This window comes from Neofelis nebulosa, chromosome 6 (assembly GCF_028018385.1).
Source record: "Neofelis nebulosa isolate mNeoNeb1 chromosome 6, mNeoNeb1.pri, whole genome shotgun sequence".
Lineage (NCBI taxonomy): Eukaryota > Metazoa > Chordata > Mammalia > Carnivora > Felidae > Neofelis > Neofelis nebulosa.
This window is the reverse complement of record NC_080787.1, coordinates 89,890,126-89,909,916: the sequence shown is the minus strand read 5'-3', so window position 1 is coordinate 89,909,916 and position 19,791 is coordinate 89,890,126. Positions and strand designations below refer to the sequence as shown.

Genomic DNA, 19,791 nt, shown 5'->3' with positions numbered 1-19,791 from the left:
TCCTTTATCCAGCAAGTCTGTCATTTAGAATAGAAGGAGAGATAAAGGTTTTCCCAAACAAACAAAAACTGAAGGAATTTGTCACCATGAAACCAGCCCTACAAGAGATCCTAAGGGGGATCCTGTGAGACAAAGTACCAGAGACATCATTACAAGCATAAAACATACAGACATCACAATGACTCTAAACCCGTATCTTTCTATAATAACACTGAATGTAAATGGATTAAATGCGCCAACCAACATAGGGTATCAGAATGGATAAAAAAACAAGACCCATCTATTTGCTGTCTACAAGAGACTCATTTTAGATCTGAGGACACCTTTAGATTGAGAGTGAGGGGATGGAGAACTATTTATCATGCTACTGGAAGCCAAAAGAAAGCTGGAGTAGCTATACTTATATCAGACAAACTAGACTTTAAATTAAAGGCTGTAACAAGAGATGAAGAAGGGCATTATATAATAATTACAGGGTCTATCCATCAGGAAGAGCTAACAATTATAAATGTCTATGTGCCAAATACCGGAGCCCCCAGATATATAAAACAATTACTCATAAACATAAGCAACCTTATTGATAAGAATGTGGTCATTGCAGGGGACTTTAACACCCCACTTACAGAAATGGATAGATCATCTAGACACACGGTCAATAAAGAAACAAGGGCCCTGAATGATACATTGGATCAGATGGACTTGACAGATATATTTAGAACTCTGCATCCCAAAGCAACAGAATATACTTTCTTCTCAACTGCACACGGAACATTCTCCAAGATAGATCATATACTGGGTCACAAAACAGCCCTTCATAAGTTTACAAGAATTGAAATTATACCATGCATACTTTCAGACCACAATGCTATGAAGCTTGAAATCAACCACAGGAAAAAGTCTGGAAAACCTCCAAAAGCATGGAGGTTAAAGAACACCCTACTAACGAACGAGTGGGTCAACCAGGCAATTAGAGAAGAAATTAAAAAATATATGGAAACAAACGAAAATGAAAATACAACAATCCAAACGCTTTGGGACGCAGCGAAGGCAGTCCTGAGAGGAAAATACATTGCAATCCAGGCCTATCTCAAGAAACAAGAAAAATCCCAAATACAAAATCTAACAGCACACCTAAAGGAAATAGAAGCAGAACAGCAAAGGCAGCCTAAACCCAGCAGAAGAAGAGAAATCATAAAGATCAGAGCAGAAATAAACAATATAGAATCTAAACAAACTGTAGAGCAGATCAACGAAACCAAGAGTTGGTTTTTTGAAAAAATAAACAAAATTGACAAACCTCTAGCCAGGCTTCTCAAAAAGAAAAGGGAGATGACCCAAATAGATAAAATCATGAATGAAAATGGAATGATTACAACCAATCCCTCAGAGATACAAACAATTATCAGGGAATACTATGAAAAATTATATGCCAACAAATTGGACAACCTGGAAGCAATGGACAAATTCCTAAACACCCACACTCTTCCAAAACTCAATCAGGAGGAAATAGAAAGCTTGAACAGACCCATAACCAGCGAAGAAATTGAATCGGTTATCAAAAATCTCCCAACAAATAAGAGTCCAGGACCAGATGGCTTCCCAGGGGAGTTCTACCAGACGTTTAAGCAGAGATAATACCTATCCTTCTCAAGCTATTCCAAGAAATAGAAAGGGAAGGAAAACTTCCAGACTCATTCTATGAAGCCAGTATTACTTTGATTCCTAAACCAGACAGAGACCCAGTAAAAAAAGAGAACTACAGGCCAATATCCCTGATGAATATGGATGCAAAAATTCTCAATAAGATACTAGCAAATCGAATTCAACAGCATATAAAAAGAATTATTCACCATGATCAAGTGGGATTCATTCCTGGGATGCAGGGCTGGTTCAACATTCGCAAATCGATCAACGTGATACATCACATTAACAAAAAAAAAGAGAAGAACCATATGATCCTGTCAATCGATGTAGAAAAGGCCTTTGACAAAATCCAGCACCCTTTCTTAATAAAAACCCTGGAGAAAGTCGGGATAGAAGGAACATACTTAAAGATCATAAAAGCCATTTATGAAAAGCCCACAGCTAACATCATCCTCAACGGGGAAAAACTGAGAGCTTTTTCCCTGAGATCAGGAACACAACAGGGATGCCCACTCTCACCGCTGTTGTTTAATATAGTGCTGGAAGTTCTGGCATCAGCAATCAGACAACAAAAGGAAATCAAAGGCATCAAAATTGGCAAAGATGAAGTCAAGCTTTCGCTTTTTGCAGATGACATGACATTATACGTGGAAAATCCGATAGACTCCACCAAAAGTCTGCTAGAACTGATACATGAATTCAGCAAAGTTGCAGGATACAAAATCAATGTACAGAAATCAGTTGCATTCTTATACACTAACAATGAAGCAACAGAAAGACAAATAAAGAAACTGATCCCATTCACAATTGCACCAAGAAGCATAAAATACCTAGGAATAAATCTAACCAAAGATGTAAAAGATCTGTATGCTGAAAACTATAGAGAGCTTATGCAGGTAATTGAAGAAGATATAAAGAAATGGAAAGACATTCCCTGCTCATGGATTGGAAGAATAAATATTGTCAAATGTCAATACTACCCAAAGCTATCTACACATTCAATGCAATCCCAATCAAAATTGCACCAGCATTCTTCTCGAAACTAGAACAAGCAATCCTAAAATTCATATGGAACCACAAAAGGCCCCGAATAGCCAAAGTAATTTTGAAGAAGACCAAAGCAGGAGGCATCACAATCCCAGACTTTTGCCTCCACTACAAAGCTGTCATCATCAAGACAGCATGGTATTGGCACAAAAACAGACACAGAGACCAATGGAATATAATAGAAACCCCAGAGCTAGACCCACAAACGTATGGCCAACTCATCTTTGACAAAGCAAGAAAGAACATCCAATGGAAAAAAGACAGTCTCTTTAACAAATGGTGCTGGGAGAACTGGACAGCAACATGCAGAAGGTTGAAACTAGACCACTTTCTCACACCATTCACAAAAATGAACTCAAAATGGATAAAGGACCTGAATGTGAGACAGGAAACCATCAAAACCTTAGAGGAGAAAGCAGGAAAAGACCTCTCTGACCTCAGCCGTAGCAATCTCTTACTCGGCACATCCCCAAAGGCAAGGGAATTAAAAGCAAAAATGAATTACTGGGACCTTATGAAGATAAAAAGCTTCTGCACAGCAAAGGAAACAACCAACAAAACTAAAAGGCAACCAACAGAATGGGAAAAGATATTTGCAAATGACACATCGGACAAAGGGCTAGTATCCAAAATCTATAAAGAGCTCATCAAACTCCACACCCGAAAAACAAATAACCCAGTGAAGAAATGGGCAGAAAACATGAATAGACACTTCTCTAAAGAAGACATCCGGATGGCCAACAGGCACATGAAAAGATGCTCAACGTCGCTCCTTATCAGGGAAATACAAATCAAAACCACACTCAGATACCACCTCACGCCAGCCAGAGTGGCCAAAATGAAGAAATCAGGAGACTATAGATGCTGGAGAGGATGTGGAGAAACGGGAACCCTCTTGCACTGTTGGTGGGAATGCAAATTGGTGCAGCCGCTCTGGAAAGCAGTGTGGAGGTTCCTCAGAAAATTAAAAATAGACCTACCCTATGACCCAGCAATAGCACTGCTAGGAATTTATCCAAGGGATACAGGAGTACTGATGCATAGGGGCACTTGTACCCCAATGTTTATAGCAGCACTCTCAACAATAGCCAAATTATGGAAAGAGCCTAAATGTCCATCAACTGATGAATGGATAATGAAATTGTGGTTTATATACACAATGGAATACTACGTGGCAATGAGAAAGAATGAAATATGGCCTTTTGTAGCAACGTGGATGGAACTGGAGAGTGATGCTAAGTGAAATAAGCCATACAGAGAAAGACAGATACCATATGGTTTCACTCTTATGTGGATCCTGAGAAACGTAACAGAAACCCATGGGGGAGGGGAAGGAAAAAAAAAAAAGAGGTTAGAGTGGGAGAGAGCCAAAGCATAAGAGAGTGTTAAAAACTGAGAACAAACTGAGGGTTGATGGGGGGTGGGAGGGAGGGCAGGGTGGGTGATGGGTAATGAGGAGGGCACCTTTTGGGATGAGCACTGGGTGTTGTATGGAAACCAATTTGACAGTAAATTTCATATATTAAAAAAAAATAAAATTAAATTAAATTAAAAAAAAGAGAAAAAAAAAGACTGAATATACGGAGAGATGAAACTACATGTTTATTTCACCTGTTTTACTTAGGGAAACCAAAATCTGTTTTTAGGAATATTTTTCAATGAACTATCTATTAAAAGTTAAAAGGGAAGTATCCAGGAAATTAAAGAAATCTTATGGGTGTAGAATTTATGATGAAAATTAAGCAAAAATGTTAAAATGTTTTTATGTGAACCAATAACAGTTAAATTTTCAAAACACTTCCCAAGCTTTAACCTGAAGGTGGAAAAGACTGAGCAGAAAAATATTACTTTCAACTGTGATGGTCACAGGACTGGGCATTCCCTGAAGAAGCACAGACTTTCATTTCACAACTTTCAGTGTTCTTTAATACTCAAACTGGTTTTTCCCTGATAACCTTAAAATAAAATCAGAGGGAAAATTGATTTTTATTTTATAGAAAGATTTACAGCATGGGGTCAGGAGACCTGGATTCTAATTCTGTTCCTATTAACTATTTAAAAACCTTGGGTAAGGTATAGTAAAATGATGAGAATGGAGTGCCCTCTACATCCTCCAATTGATATCTAAAGTCTGTGTTTCCTTCCCTTAAAAATGCCAAACATTCTCTTTGCAGCTACATGAATAAAAATGAATTTCACACAGTCACATGTTAAATCACAGAATCTAAATGTTTCTTTTCTGCAAGAATTTCAATTGTTTCATTGATCTTATGAGAGTATCACTTTGAAAGCATTATTAAACTCTGGTTAAATCATCATGCTAGTTTCGAAATATTCATTTTGCTTATTTGTTGTTTGAGAATTTTTGGTTAAATATTCCTTCCCCTATGGAATAAAGATGGAAAACAGCCATATGTAAACATTGATGTAATAATTTGATATGTACAAATAAAATATGAGGATTATTTTGAATTCATAAAATTTGAGGCATTTAATGATATGCAGATCTTTGTGAATTATAAATAAAAATGCAAAAATCCATAAAAATTGAATATATATGGGTATATAAACAGAAAAATATAAGAGATATATATTAAGCTATAAAAATATTTTATGTAGTTATCCCTCAATGGAATCTTCTATCCTTCATAGAACACTAAAGAAAGCACTTGGCTCTTTATTTAATATAATTTTAGGTGTGTGAACATTTGTGTTTTCCTTATTTCAAGGTTTGTTTTTAAATTTGTCTAAAATATTATTTAGGTCAATTAGTTGACATAAAACAGTTTGGCTATAATCCCCAGGTTTTACTGAATAAAATAGATGAGCCACTTCATTAAAAAAAAAGGGGGGGGGAATTGTTATTGCTGTAATTAAGGAAACATTTCTTAAAATCCAAGTTGGAAAAAAGCTATTATCCCAAATACCAAAATAACAGAACCTGTATTTAGTTACCTTTACTTGAGTAAAGAATTTAAACAAGAATCCTTAGATTTTTATCCTTTCTCTCTCCCTACTTGCATGCTTTCTCTTCCTCAACACAACCCCACACACACTACACAAGGCCAAAAAATGGTTTCACATAGAGCATTCAAATAATACAATCTATTGGTGAAATAATCTATATCATTTCCGCAGTTTTAAATTTCTTAATACCAATTTTTTAATTTCTCTTTACCATTGTAAACATTTACTATAGACCTATCCCATCCTCTAGGTGGCACATAATTGTGAGCACTAGAAGATACAACTTAATGATATTGAAAGGTGTGCCATTCAAATATTGGTATGCCTTGTTTCCCCAAGTGTTAGATTTAGGTGTTTTGCAAAATATTAAAAATGACAATGACTTGAAATTTAGGCAGATCCTGAGTTCCAGTTAATCAAGAGTTCCTGAAATTCCTGCCAGAATGTATGGCAGATTAATTACTTGCATTTTCATAGCCAATTCTGAGACCATTTTAATATTGCATGTATATAAATAAGCATTTATCCACACAAAAGGTGTGTGGAGACATTTCTGATATTGTTTAGAATTTGACATTAATTAGAATTATGTTAGCATATATCACTTGAACCTAACATTTATACAATTTTGGACAATAACTGATCAAAGTCATCATTGTTCCTTGCTTTCCTTTGCATTCAACTGGGTGTATCTTTTCCAATACAGATTCAGTGTTGTTGGACACGTTGCATACAGTAAGTATCCACTGTTATAAAATGGTAAAAGCATTAAAAGGAAAAAAAATGACCTTTTGATTCAGCTCATAACTTATATACCATCTTTCCACTTCATATGACCACATATGCATATTTGTAGTAATTGTAAGTTTTAAAACTTGTTTTTGAATATTCTTCTTAGTCGAGCATTAAGTTTAAACAACCAAAACTTCTAAATTTAGAAAACCAACAGTAAAGTCATTACTCATAGCTCCTCCTGACTTTAGATGCAGCTCTCCACAATTACTTAAAAGCATTGCTTGTTAGTGACTTTCTCACTGCATTTCTGCCCATGTCACAGAAAAAGAGAAATAAAGGCTCAGATACAGTTTGAGTTAAAACAATTTTTGTTTTAAATGTTGACATTGGGTAAGGGAAGCTTTTAAGGCAATCCTCACTAGACAAGTTCTCTAAATAATTGCTCAACTTTTCCCTTCTATTTCTTGTGTAGGCAGAGATTTGCTAGTTTTAAGTGAGGAAACATCTCTCTGCATCAACTACAAGAGCAAGAAAGCCAATTTCATTTTTATTTCTCCAAAATCAGTTAAAATAATGATCACATTACCAGGAAGTTCATATTCACACACCACACACTCAAATGGGGCACCTTTTAAAGTTTCTGACATTTATTTCTGAATACTCTTGTCTGCATGAATTAGGGCACAAAGGTCTATGACCATCAGTTCTATAGAGTAAAATATGATGAAGTTAATATGTTTTCATCACTTCTTTGCAAAACTGAATCATAAATTGTGTGTGAGTAGTTTTGTTTTTAAGATTTCAAAACATGGGGAACTTTAGTATTTAAATCCTTCATCTCCCTCATATTCATTCATTGAACACAACTCTGTTTTCCCTCAAGCCAACTACAGATACTAAAACGTTAAACATGGTTCCAGAAGAAAGGGCAGCTGCCCTAAGAAAACTTCTACAGAAAGACTGGATTCGAAGATACTACACAACACCTGCGCTCAGATCGTGCAGGAGCTTTTCAGCACACGTTTTCTGATCTCACTATATCCCACTCTCAGCCATTAAACCTGAAGAAAAATAAGGGCTCTGTCTTATTGCAAAGTCAAAGGTTTTAAAGGGTGAGTTTTGTGCCACTCTCCTCTCCTTCAAGGAAAAGCTCCTTATCCTCAAGAGTTGCTGATAGGGTCGTTGCTGAAGAAGATTCATCACCCAGTCAGGTGCATGGTTCTCAACCTGGAACTAAGACCAGTTCCGGGAGAACAGGTACAATAGAGGCGTTCCGCGTGTCAGCTAAGAAGCCTCTAAAAATGAACAGAACAAATTTGAGCAGCGTAAATAGGTGTGTTCTTTTGAACAACAATAACAAAAAAGTTTAGTCGCAAAAGGTTGTGTGTGTGTGTGTGTGTATGTGTGTGTGTGTGTGTGTGTGTGTGTTTTATTTTGGTTTTTGTCTTTCTGTTTTCAGGCTTGATCAGATCAGACCCTAAACAGCCCAGGTGCTAAGAAACAAAGTAACTGTACACAAGCCAGGATCAGCGCTGTGCCAGTTCCCGGAGGTGACTGTCAGAAAAGCAGACAGAAAAGAGGCACCGTCGTGTCGAGGGAATGAGGTCAGAAATCACCCGGTGGACCATTCGCTCTGGAAGGAATACGGCGGGACAGTGGGGCTCGCGAGCCAGGCAGGCTTTGTAAAAGGAGAGAAGGTGGGTCAGAGGCGGACTTTGAGGAGAAGGCTTTGTCAGGCGCGAGACCCGGTGAAGGGTGGCAGACGGGGGCGTTTGCCAGCTGACAGAAGCGGGAAATCAGAAGAGGGAAACGCGGGGACCCTGAGGGCAGAGAAGACCCCGCGTCGGGTGACCGGGAGGGTCAGGGCCATCCAACGCTAAGGCTTAGTGTGGGGGGTCGGCAGCTGGAAGGTGAGGCGGGACCGCGAGCTGCCGGCAGCGGTCCCCGGCAGGGAGAGGGGGTTCAGGTTGCCAGCAGGTAGAGTTGAAATCAAACAGCCCCTCGGAGACCGCGGAGCAGCGCCCTCCCTGGACTCCCTGCCTCGAGGTTGAGGAATCACAGCAGGTGGTTTGTGGTACCTCCTAAAGCAAGGGGTGTTCTCTGGGCGTCCAGCCCGGGCGCCCGACCCCCGCGCTCTCCAGGCTACTCACCGGTCCAGGGAGGGAAGCGCCATCCGGGCGCGCGCGAGGACTGCGCAGCGCAGGCGGCAGGCAGGGCCGGGCGGCGGTGGCGGCGCTGTCCTAGGCGCGGGACTGGAGCCTGGGGACGCCGAGGCGGCGACAGCGGCGGCGGGGGCGCAGGGAGCTGCCGGCGGGGAGGGCTGTGGATCCGGAGCTGCTGCGCCGCGCGCGCTCTCTGCCCATCTCCGGCTCCGCTGAAGCGGCGGCTACTGCTGTTGCGGCTGGAGGGGAGGGAGTCGAGGGGGAGGGGAGGAGGCACGCGGTAGGGAAGGAGGGAGGGAAAGAGGGGAGAGGGGGGCGAGCGAGGGGAGAAGAGGAGATGATCTCCCAGAGTGGAGAGGAGGAGGGGCGGGAGGCGCGCACGAGCTCAGCAAAGGTTCCCACCAGAAGAGCTCGGGGGAGAGAAATGCGAGATGAGGAGATGGTTCTCTCCCCCGCCCCCACCTCCCCTCCCCTCCTTCCCCCTTCGCGCCCTTTCCTTGGGCTCTTCCTCGAGTAGCTCAGACGGGGGGTTACCCAGGCTGGGCTGGAGCCGGGGCTTCTGCGCGCTGGTGAGAGCGCTGAGCCCCAGAGGCGGCCGCGACAGCTCCCCGCGCCACCGGCCTGAAGCACCTGTGCGCGCACACACCGCCGCCGGCTCCATTGCGGCGGCTCTCCCGCCGGGATCTTCGGGCCTTTGCTCTCGCTGTCTCCCCGTTCTGGTCAGATTATGCTCTCGTATGTGCATCCATGACATCTGTGTCATGCCCCTACTGCGGTTCGCTTCCTGGGAGCTTCTTGGCACAGGGTGTCCGACCAGAAGGTGCCGGCAGGGAGCTCAATGCAGGCAGCGGTCGCCAGCTCCTCAGAGCTGTGGCTGGTTAAGGGTGGCTGTGTTTGTTTGCCGCCTGGGTTGACTAGTTAAAGAGGTTAAAAAAAGAAGAAGAAAGAAAGAAAGAAAAGAAGTCTTATGACCTGATTGCCTGGGATCATGTTTTCAATTTTTAGGGAGGTTGTAATTGTTAAGGGGTACGGGGGGCAGTCCATTATCTTCTGTCTTGGTTTTCCTCCCTTTCCCCTAAAAAAACCGTGTCCTAAAAAACCGGGACACGACTTAGCACGTTTAGTAGAAATATTTCTCAATCTTTCTACTGCAGAGCTTTTCGTTTTTACCCAAATTCTCCTCGTGTTGGCCTCGCTTTCCTGTTGTAGATTTTCTTTGCTCTGTTAGACTGAATCATTCTTGTTTATTCGCAAACTACAAAGACTCGCATGAAAATAGATACTGTATTTAGCGCCTTTTATATTCACAAGCTCAGAGGGGTGAATCCACACATTTAGTAAATATGAAACAATTGGGACATTGTTGACTTGATTTCCATGAACCATAATTCTGTTTCATAATCTTCACGTGATAGTTGAGGGTAGGCAGAGAGCAAAGTAAATTATGTGTGTAAAAGGTATGACTAGAGAAAAGTCTAGTACAACTCTCCTCAAATAACATTTGACGTGATAAAATTACTCCCCGTGAGCACACTGAAGAGAGTTTTAGATTGTGTGTGTGTGTGTGTGTGTGTGTGTGTGTGTAATTTTAGTAGTCTTTCGGTTAGTTGAGTCATTTTTTACAAGCCTAAAGCATCTTATCCTGTAGTATAAGAAAACCAGGCACTTTATTTTACATAAATGTGTCTTATATAACAAATGTACCCATATTACAATACCCTCAATTGTATATGGAATACAAAGACACATTTTTAATGCAATAAGGCATACCCTAAAATGAGGAAAAACCTCTAGCGTTTCCCATATACATTCACATGAGAAAAAACAATGTCTATATGAAACATATTGCTGGATGGTTTGGATATTGTCAACTTTCTAGAATCTTTCCTGTGGGACACATCTGTTAGTGAAAATATTTGGTTTCACATCTACCTAATAATCCGAATGAGAGAAGCACTTCCTCATTAAGGGAACAGCAGACATCAAACTTTTCTGATATACCTCAGCTTTGAAAGGCATGTGTTACTGTCTCCTGATGTTCAGCACTGCACCATGCAAATTCACCATATGCTATTCTTCTTTGAAGAAGACCATAGGAAGAAAATAGTGGGTGAGGGCCTGCACCTCATTTGACTTTAACATTTCTCAGTAGTGTCTAGACTGCAGACATAAGCAGTAAATTTTTCAAATCCTCATGGCTACTTGGGCAGGAAGTGGTTACCAAAAATTTAATCTCCATTTTCTCATCCCTGTTTAAGATATCCCTTACCCTTCTTTCACTAAGGTAATTCATCTTTGAGAATTTTTGTTATTTTCCTCCTATACTTGATTATGAAACTGTAATAGCAGTGTCTGTATAGTCTTGTTTTACCGTTGGAAAAAGACAAAAACAAACAAACAAAACATGGAAACAAAAATGCCTTAAAGCCAAGCAAAAAGAAGGGATGACATTTAGATGACAAATTTTTAACTCTTCATCCCTAACCACTTGGCCCACCAGAGACAAGAATAGGTGATAAAAGATGGAATGGCCTTCCACTTCTTCTGCTGGAGGACTTGGATTTCAGTTTAGATTCTCACGCTGGGTAAAAACTTGCTTTTCACCTCTATCATGTCATTCTCCCCCTTTTATATGTCTTTCCTCTTCTACATGTGCATTAGTGTTGCACTGTGTTCTTCTTTACAACAAAGGAAGCCAAATAAATAAATAAATGAAATAAAAAGCTTCACTTTAAACACCGACGCTTTGCATTTACTTAGTTGAAAACAAATTCTTACATTGCAATTTTCTGAAGTCAGATCTATTGAAAACCCTATCTTTGAGCAATTATTGCAATATACTACCAGATGCTGGTTAGCAAAAGAAATACCATTAATCTATCTATTGAATACATATATTTAGTAAGCACCCTGGTAGGCAGGCACCATGTTAGGCCCTGGGGATATCACAATGAAGAAAGATGGTAACCGTGGCCTTTTGAAGCTTAGAGTCTAATGATCCAATAAAAGTGCTTTTTCACCAGGAAAGATGTTTTTGGTGATGATGATAATGATGATGATGATAATGATGATAAATTTCAAGCCCAAAGAAGAAATATTTATTAGTTAAATTGTAGGCATTAACAAGATTGGGGATAAAGCAATACAGATTATTTGGCTTTGTTTGTAGCCAGTTCTTACATCAGTTGTTGAAAAAAGAGAAAGAAGCGTTGGCAGAAAAAAATAATATTTGTTGTAGTAAAAGGCAACAGTAGAATTTTTTCAGGCCAGTGAAAGTTTTGATGAGCCCTAACTTTTAAAAATAAACATTTGCTATTATTGGTGGGGGAAAATGGAGAGTAATAAATGTCTTTGAGGTTGTGGAGACTTCTGAAAAATCATATATGTACCACGTAATACATGTGGTTAGTACTGCTGAATACGTGGACAGATTTTACAATGATGATGATGACAATAATCAGCAATTTTTCCCGTTCCCTTCCGGCAAAATATACCAAAACAACAAGGAGAATTAAAACAAAAAAAGAGAAATCTGAAAATTCTAATTTCAGCAAAATCAGGAGATAGATAATCTGTGGTTTCCAAAGAGTTTGTACAAGATGCCAAAACTGCTGAGATCAACCAGAACTTGAAGAAGAGGAAGTAAGGAGAGGAAGAGCAGACAGTGGGCCCAATGTTATCTAATCTTAGAAAGTATTGATAAAAATATTGTTCCTGAAAGTGAGAGTTTCACTCTGAAGTGCAAAAGCTCTTTCCCCTGGTGACAACAATGGATTGAGAAGCCAAAACTTGAGTATAAGCTGCAAAAGGAGGAAAGGAAGAAGCATGTCAAGTGTAGACAAGCTCAAGAAATGTATGCTTTCTGAACGTAAATTGCTCATCCTGACTTGCCAAACGTATGCATCTTATTTACAGAAATCAGTGTGGGGACTGGAGTGAGTGGGACTGATGATAAGAACCCTCTTGGGCATGTCTTGTGGAATGAAATGTAGGGCTACACACAGATTAAACAGAGGAGTAATGTTTGCAAAAAGCCTTCTATCCCTTCATCAGCAAAGAAGCAGAACATTTGTAAATCTCAGATGGCTGTTTTCCCCTCTTTTCTTCCCAGGAAATTAGAGGAGAAAAATTTAACTCAGTTAATGATGAGTAATAAAAAAAAAGAATGGGCATACTATCAGTACAAAAATAATATAGGAAAAACCTTACAGAGGAGCATCAAAATGTAATAATTGTTGAGGAACACATACCATAACAGTGTTGCCATGGAGAAGTTGAAAAATCTGTCCTAACATTTTGCCATGAATTTTCATAAGGGCACAATGAAGGAGTTGCTTGCATGAATGAAAACTACAAGACACAAATTTGAGAACCTGGGGATAGTTGAGGAGATAATAGAAGCAGATGACCCAAAGCTGGCAAATCTTATGACAAATTAAGAGTGAGTATGGGAGAATTACAAGGTGAAATACACACTGAGGTAAATACAGCAAGGGAAAGAGTGCAGAAACGAACAAGAAAGGCTAGCAAGATGAACTGGAAATAGATGAATAGGGTTAGAGAGAATATGAAAGATGGAGAAGATTAGCAAACAATGCAACACATACATAGTTAGAGATCCTGAAGAAGAAAAATAAGTAACAGAACAGAACAAATATTTAAATATATTATTAAAGAAAGCAACATCCTCGAAATGAAAGACGATCTGCGATTTCATTAGTTTTTTACTTTTTCAACTTCTTATTTAAATTCCAGCTGGTTAACATACAGCGTAATACTAGTTTCAGGTGTAGAATTTAGTGATTCATCACTTACATATAACACCCAGTGTTTATCATGAGTGACCTCCATAATGCCCATCGCCCATTTGGCCCATCCCCCCACCCATGTTCCCTCCCGCAACCCTCAGTTTGTCCTCTATAGCTAAGAGTCTGGTTTCTGGTTTCTCTCTCTCTCTCTCTCTCTCTCTCTCTCTCTCTCTCTCTCTCTCCTTCTCTCTCTCTCTCTCTTTTTAAGGGGTACCTGGCTGGCTCAGTCAGTAGAACATATGACTCTTGATCTCCAAGTCACGAGTTCCAGCCCCATGTGGGCCTGGAGCTTACTTAAAAAAAAAAAATGCAATTTCACTTTTATTTTTTTTTTTTAAAATTTTTTTTTCAACGTTTTTTATTTATTTTTGGGACAGAGAGAGACAGAGCATGAACGGGGGAGGTGCAGAGAGAGAGGGAGACACAGAATCGGAAACAGGCTCCAGGCTCCGAGCCATCAGCCCAGAGCCTGACGCGGGGCTCGAACTCACGGACCGCGAGATCGTGACCTGGCTGAAGTCGGACGCTTAACCGACTGCGCCACCCAGGCGCCCCGCAATTTCACTTTTAAAGGACACAATGATTACTAGGAAAATTGCTCCAGGATTGTTACCACCAAGACATATCCTACTACAATATATAGAATTTAAATATAATAAAGAATCCTTCAGGTATACAGGCAAAAACAATGAGTAACTTATAAAGGAGAATATTGAGAGTGGCTTCAGAATTCTTCACTGCAACATTCATAGCGGAATAGAGTCGATCAATATCTGTGGAGGAAAGCCCATCAGATACCAAAGAAAATAAAGTGAGAGCTAAGGATTTTTTTCTATTTAGCCAAGAAGTCCTTCAAATATTACATGTACACAGTTTTGAACATGTAAGGACTAAGGGAATATTGTTCATATGAACCTGTCTGCAGAACAGAGAATGGAATTTAACTTTCTCAGAGATAAATGGAAGAGATGTCCTAGATCAGATACTGACTGTGGGCACTAAATGTATTTAATCACTGACCAGAAATGTGGAATATGAGAATGAGAGCAAAATAATAGAATATAAATCTCATAGACCCTGACAATATAGAAATGATGTATCTAAACAAAGTGTAAGTGAGAAGAGCAAAAGAAGATGGTATTTGAAGGCATTGATTGTTAAATGGCCAGGAGTCAAAGGAAATCACTTAAACATGTCATCTAACGTATTTAACAACACAAAGATAAACTATAATCAAAATAATAATAAATAGGGGCGCCTGGGTGGCGCAGTCGGTTAAGCGTCCGACTTCAGCCAGGTCACGATCTCGCGGTCCGTGAGTTCGAGCCCCGCGTCCGGCTCTGGGCTGATGGCTCGGAGCCTGGAGCCTGTTTCCGATTCTGTGTCTCCCTCTCTCTCTGCCCCTCCCCCGTTCATGCTCTGTCTCTCTCTGTCCCAAAAATAAATAAAAAACGTTGAAAAAAAATTAAAAAAAAATAATACTAATAAATAAATTACATAGTGGAGGAGGGAGACAGGAACAAGAAATAGTAATGTTATTATTATTTATTTTAGTAAACTAAAAAATATAGTCTATAAAAATAAAGAAATGCAGTTAATTTATAAAGGAATAACTATAAAAGTAATAAAGAATGAAATAAAAATCATAAATATTGAGAATATACACATACAGGAATAAGTAAAATAGACTCCAGAGTGAAGCAATTTTACAAAGTTAAAAAATAAAAACACAACACAAAACAGTATGGCAGAACCAAGAGGAATCATATACTTCATATAATAAAAGTAAAAACAGTTCTCTCCTTTTTGATAAAATGGGACTTTTAGATTTGATCAAAAATAAAATAGAATTTTGTGTTTTCTATCCATAACAAGAAAACTCGGAATGTTTGAAAACTGAAAGGGTAGACAAACATATACCTGGCAAATGCATATAAAAAGTAAGCAGGAAATGAAATCATAATTGGAGACAAAGTATCATATGAACCAAAACATGTTAAACAAGACGAAGAAGGGTATTTTAAGATTTTATTAACAGGCACCTTCCTATGCATGCAAAACAATTATGATTATCATGTACAAATAGTATAGCATCTACATCAGGTAGCATCTACATCTCACTACATCAGGTATTATGATACAGGCAAAAAGATAGCATGAAGCCTGCTATTAGTAGGAATCTTAATACTTTTAATTCATGAGAGTTTACAAGTATAGGCAATGCATTAAGATATTAAAGATTAAGTATCATATACTCCTTTAAAAATTTTTTTTAATGTTCATTCATTTTTTTGAAAGAGGGAGAGACAGAGCATGAGTGGGGGAGGAGCAGAGAGATAGAGGGAGACACAGAATCAGAAGCAGGCCCCAGGCTCTGAGCTATCAGCACAGAGCCCAACGAGGGGCTCAAAGTCACTAACTGCGAGATCATGACCTGAGCTGGAGGATGCTCAACAGAATGAGACACCCAGGCACCCCTGTACCATATACTTTTTATAGGCTAATCTTACTTAGGCATTGATGGAAAATCCTAGTTAGAATATTAACAAATAAACCTTAGCAATACATGAAAAGAAGACAATGTATGCAATTTTCTATATTAGAAAAGTTACTAACATACCTCCTCATTTTCCTCATCTATAAATGGACGTAAAACATCAGTAGCCACTTTGTGGAAATTTTTCAAATGATTTAAAGAGTTACTGCATACAAAATCTTTAGCAAGAAAAGCTAGAGTACAGTGAGCCCTTCATAAATGTTATCTGTTGTGTTTATCAGCTTTCATAAGATATTAAAAAATGACTATGCTTGTGAGAATAATATAGCTCTTATTTTCATTTCTTAAATAATCAATTTCTGTGTGAATTTATTAATGTTGTATTCTCATCTTTTTTCCCTTCTCCCCAAGGTTTTCATAATTAACTTAGGGCCTCTATTCTTTGTTTGCATAATTATTAAAATCCTGGTAAACATTAAAATCAATTTACAAATTCTGAGCACACTGCAAACTATCTATTTAAAAATAAATTTGAATATAATAGTAATATATGAGTATATTTTCTCTCTTTTAGTAGACTTTATTTCTTAGAGCAGTTTTCAATTCATAGCAAAATTAAGCAGAAGGTACAGAGAATTTTCCTATATTCCTTGTCCCCTTTACACGCAATCTCCCCCACTATCTACATTCTGCACCAGAATGGTTCATTTGTTCCAATAGAGGAACTTCACATTAATACATCATATCCCCCAAAGTCTGTAGTTTACATTAGGGTTCACTCTCAGTGTTGTGTATTCTATGGGTTTTGACAAATGTATCATGACATATGCCCACCATTAGAGTATCACACAGAATATTTCCACTGCCCTAAAAATCCTCTCTGCTCCATCTATTTATTCCTTCTTGTCCGCTAGCCCTTGACAACCACTGATTTTTTTTTCACTGTCTTCATAGTTTTGCCTTTTCTGGAATGGCTCATAGTTGGAATCACACAATATGTAGCCTTTTTTGATTGGCTTCTTTCACTTGGTAATATGCATTTAAAATTCTTCCATGTCTTATAGTTGCACCAAAAAGAATAAAATATCTAGGAAGAAACTTAATCAAAGAGGTGAAAGACCTGTATTCTGAAACCTGTACAACATTGATAAAGGAGTTAAAGATGATTACATCAATGAAAAAAGGGGCGCCTGGGTGGCTTGGTCAGTTAAGCCTCTGACTTCAGCTCAGGTCATGATCTCACCATTTGTAAATTTGAGCCCTGCTTTGGGTTCTGTGCTGACAGCTCAGAGCCTGGATCCTGCTTCGGATTCTGTGTCTCCCTCTCTCTCTGCCCCTCCCCTGCTCATGCTCCATCTCTCTCTCTCACACACACAAATAAATAAACATTTAAAAAATTTTTTTAAATAAATAAATGAAAAGACATAGATTGGAATAACCAATATTGTTAAAATGTCCACACTACCCAAAGCAATCCACAGATTTAATGCAATCTCTATCAAAATACTCACAGAATTTTTCATAGAACTAGAGAAAATAATACTAAAATTTGTGTGGAATTGTAAAAGATTCTGACTACTCAAAGCAATCTTGAGAAAGAAGAACAAAGCTGGAAGTATCACAATCCCAGATTTCAAGATACACTGCAAAGCTGTAGTAATCAAAAAGGTATGGTGCTGGCACAAACAAACAAACAAACAAAAAAACCAGACACATCGATCAATGGGACAGACTAGAGAACATAGAAATAAATCTATGCTTATATGGTCAATTAATCTATGACAAAGGAGGCAAGAATATACAATGGAGAAAAGCCAGTCTCTTCAACAAATGGTGCTGGGAAAACTGGACAGCTACATGCAAAAGAATGAAACTGGGCCACTTTCTTACACCATTCACAGAAATAAACTCAAAATGGATTAAAGATCTAAATGTGAGCCCTGAAACCATAAAAGTCCTGGAATGAAACACAGGCAGTAATTTCTTTGACATCAGTCACAGAAACATTTTTCTAGTTCTACCTCCTCAGGCCAAGGTAAGAAAAGCAAAAATAAACTACTGGGACTATACCAAGATAAAAAGCTTTTGGGGTAGCCTGGGTGGCTCAGTTGTTTAAGTGTCCGACTCTTGATTTTGGTTCAGGTAATGATCTCACGGTTCCTGAGTTTGATCCCCGCATTCCACTCTGTGGTGACAGTGCAGAGCCTGCTTGGGATTTTCTCTCTCACTTTCTCTCTGCCCCTCCCCTGTTTGCATGCTTTCTCTCTCAAAATAAATAAATAAACTTTAAAACGCATACACACACTTTTTGCGCAGTGAAGGAAACCACTGACAAAAACAAAAGGCAACTTATGGAATGGGAGACAATATTTGCAAACGATATATCTGATAATGGGTTAATATCTAAAATATATAAAGAACTTATACAACCTACTACCAAGAAAACAAATAATCCAATTAAAATTGGACAGAGGGCCTGAATAAACATTTTTTTTGAAAAAGACATACAGATGACCAACAGACACATAAAAAGATACTCAGCATCACTAATACTCAAGGAAACGCAAATCAAAACCACAACAAGATACCACGTTACACATATCAGAATGGCTAGAATCAAAAAGACAAGAAACAACAAGTGTTAGCAAGGATGTGGAGAAAAAGGAACACTTGTGCATTGTTGGTAGGAATGTAAATTGGTGCAGCCACTGTGAAAAACAGTATCGAGTTTCTTCAAAAACTTAAAAACAGAAATACCATATGACCCAGTAATTCCACTATTGGGTATTTACCCAAAAAAATCAAAAACATTAATTTGAAAAGATATATGCACCCCTATGTTTATTGCAGCATTATGTATACTAACCAAGATATGGAAGGAAGCAAAGTACCCCTCAGTAGATTAATGGATAAAGAAAAAAATATATATATAATGAAATATTAGCCATAAAAAGTGAGATTTGTTTATTTATAACAACATGGATGGACCTAGGGGGTATAATGCTAAGTTAAACAAGTCAGACAGAAAAAAAAAAATACCATATGATTTCACCTCATATACAGATTTAAGAAAAAATAACAAAGAGGCAAAAATCATACTCTTAAATACAGAGAAGATACTGTTGATTGACAAGAGTGAAGGTAGATGGGAGGATGAGCGAAATAGACAAAGGGAATTAACAGGTGCAAACTTCCAGTTACAAAATAAAGAAGTCACAGAGATGAAAAGTACTGCATAGGGAACATAGTCAGTACAATTGGAATAATGTTGTTTGGTTACAGATGGTGAGTACACTGCTCATGGTTAGCACTGAGTAATGTATAGAATTGTTGAATCATTGTGTTGTTCATAATAAGTAATAATAAAATTAATAGTAAACTAGTAATAAAACTAATAAATAATGAAAGAAATACAGCATTGTATGTTAATTATACTTCAATAATTTTTCAATTAAGAATTAAGACATTTATACAAAGACTCAAAGACCAAAAGCAGATGCTTCCTTATCAATCCTATTATTTAAGGACAAAATAATACCACAGCTACATATTCTTTTTCAGCCAATAGAGAAGGAACAAATATTTCTGAACTCATGTTAAAAGCCATGTCTGCCAAACTCAGAGAGGAGGTCATCAGGAAAGAGAAATACAGGGAAATGTCTCTCATGAACATGGAACAGCAACAAAATGTTTCCTCTATGTCTTTTTATAGCTTCTTTCTCCCTATTGAATTCTACTCTTTAAAATATTAAGATCGTTACAGGCTTTGTTTTTGCTAGCTTTGGGCTGGTATATCTTATTGAATCAATGTATATCAAATTTTCAGAGTTTTTGCTGCACAGGTATCTTACAAGTGACATATACACACACACATACATATATGAAAACTATCTTTTGTAAGATAGTATGGAAATTCTTTTTATTAGATCAC

The 19,791-nt window shown here is 38.3% G+C and overlaps 1 protein-coding gene across 5 annotated transcripts in view; it reads right to left on the bottom strand.

The window, feature by feature from the left end:
• Nucleotides 1-9,018, bottom strand: part of FUT9 (fucosyltransferase 9) — a 215,337-nt gene extending 206,319 nt beyond the window's left edge. For 3 of the 5 annotated variants that reach the window (XM_058734740.1, XM_058734737.1, XM_058734741.1), the window contains exon 1: nt 8,544-9,018. The gene's annotated coding sequence lies outside the window, so the exon portion shown is untranslated. The remainder of the gene's footprint in view (nt 1-8,543) is intronic. The other 2 variants (XM_058734739.1, XM_058734738.1) reach the window with 1 other exon arrangement.
• Nucleotides 9,019-19,791: the final 10,773 nt, after the last annotated feature.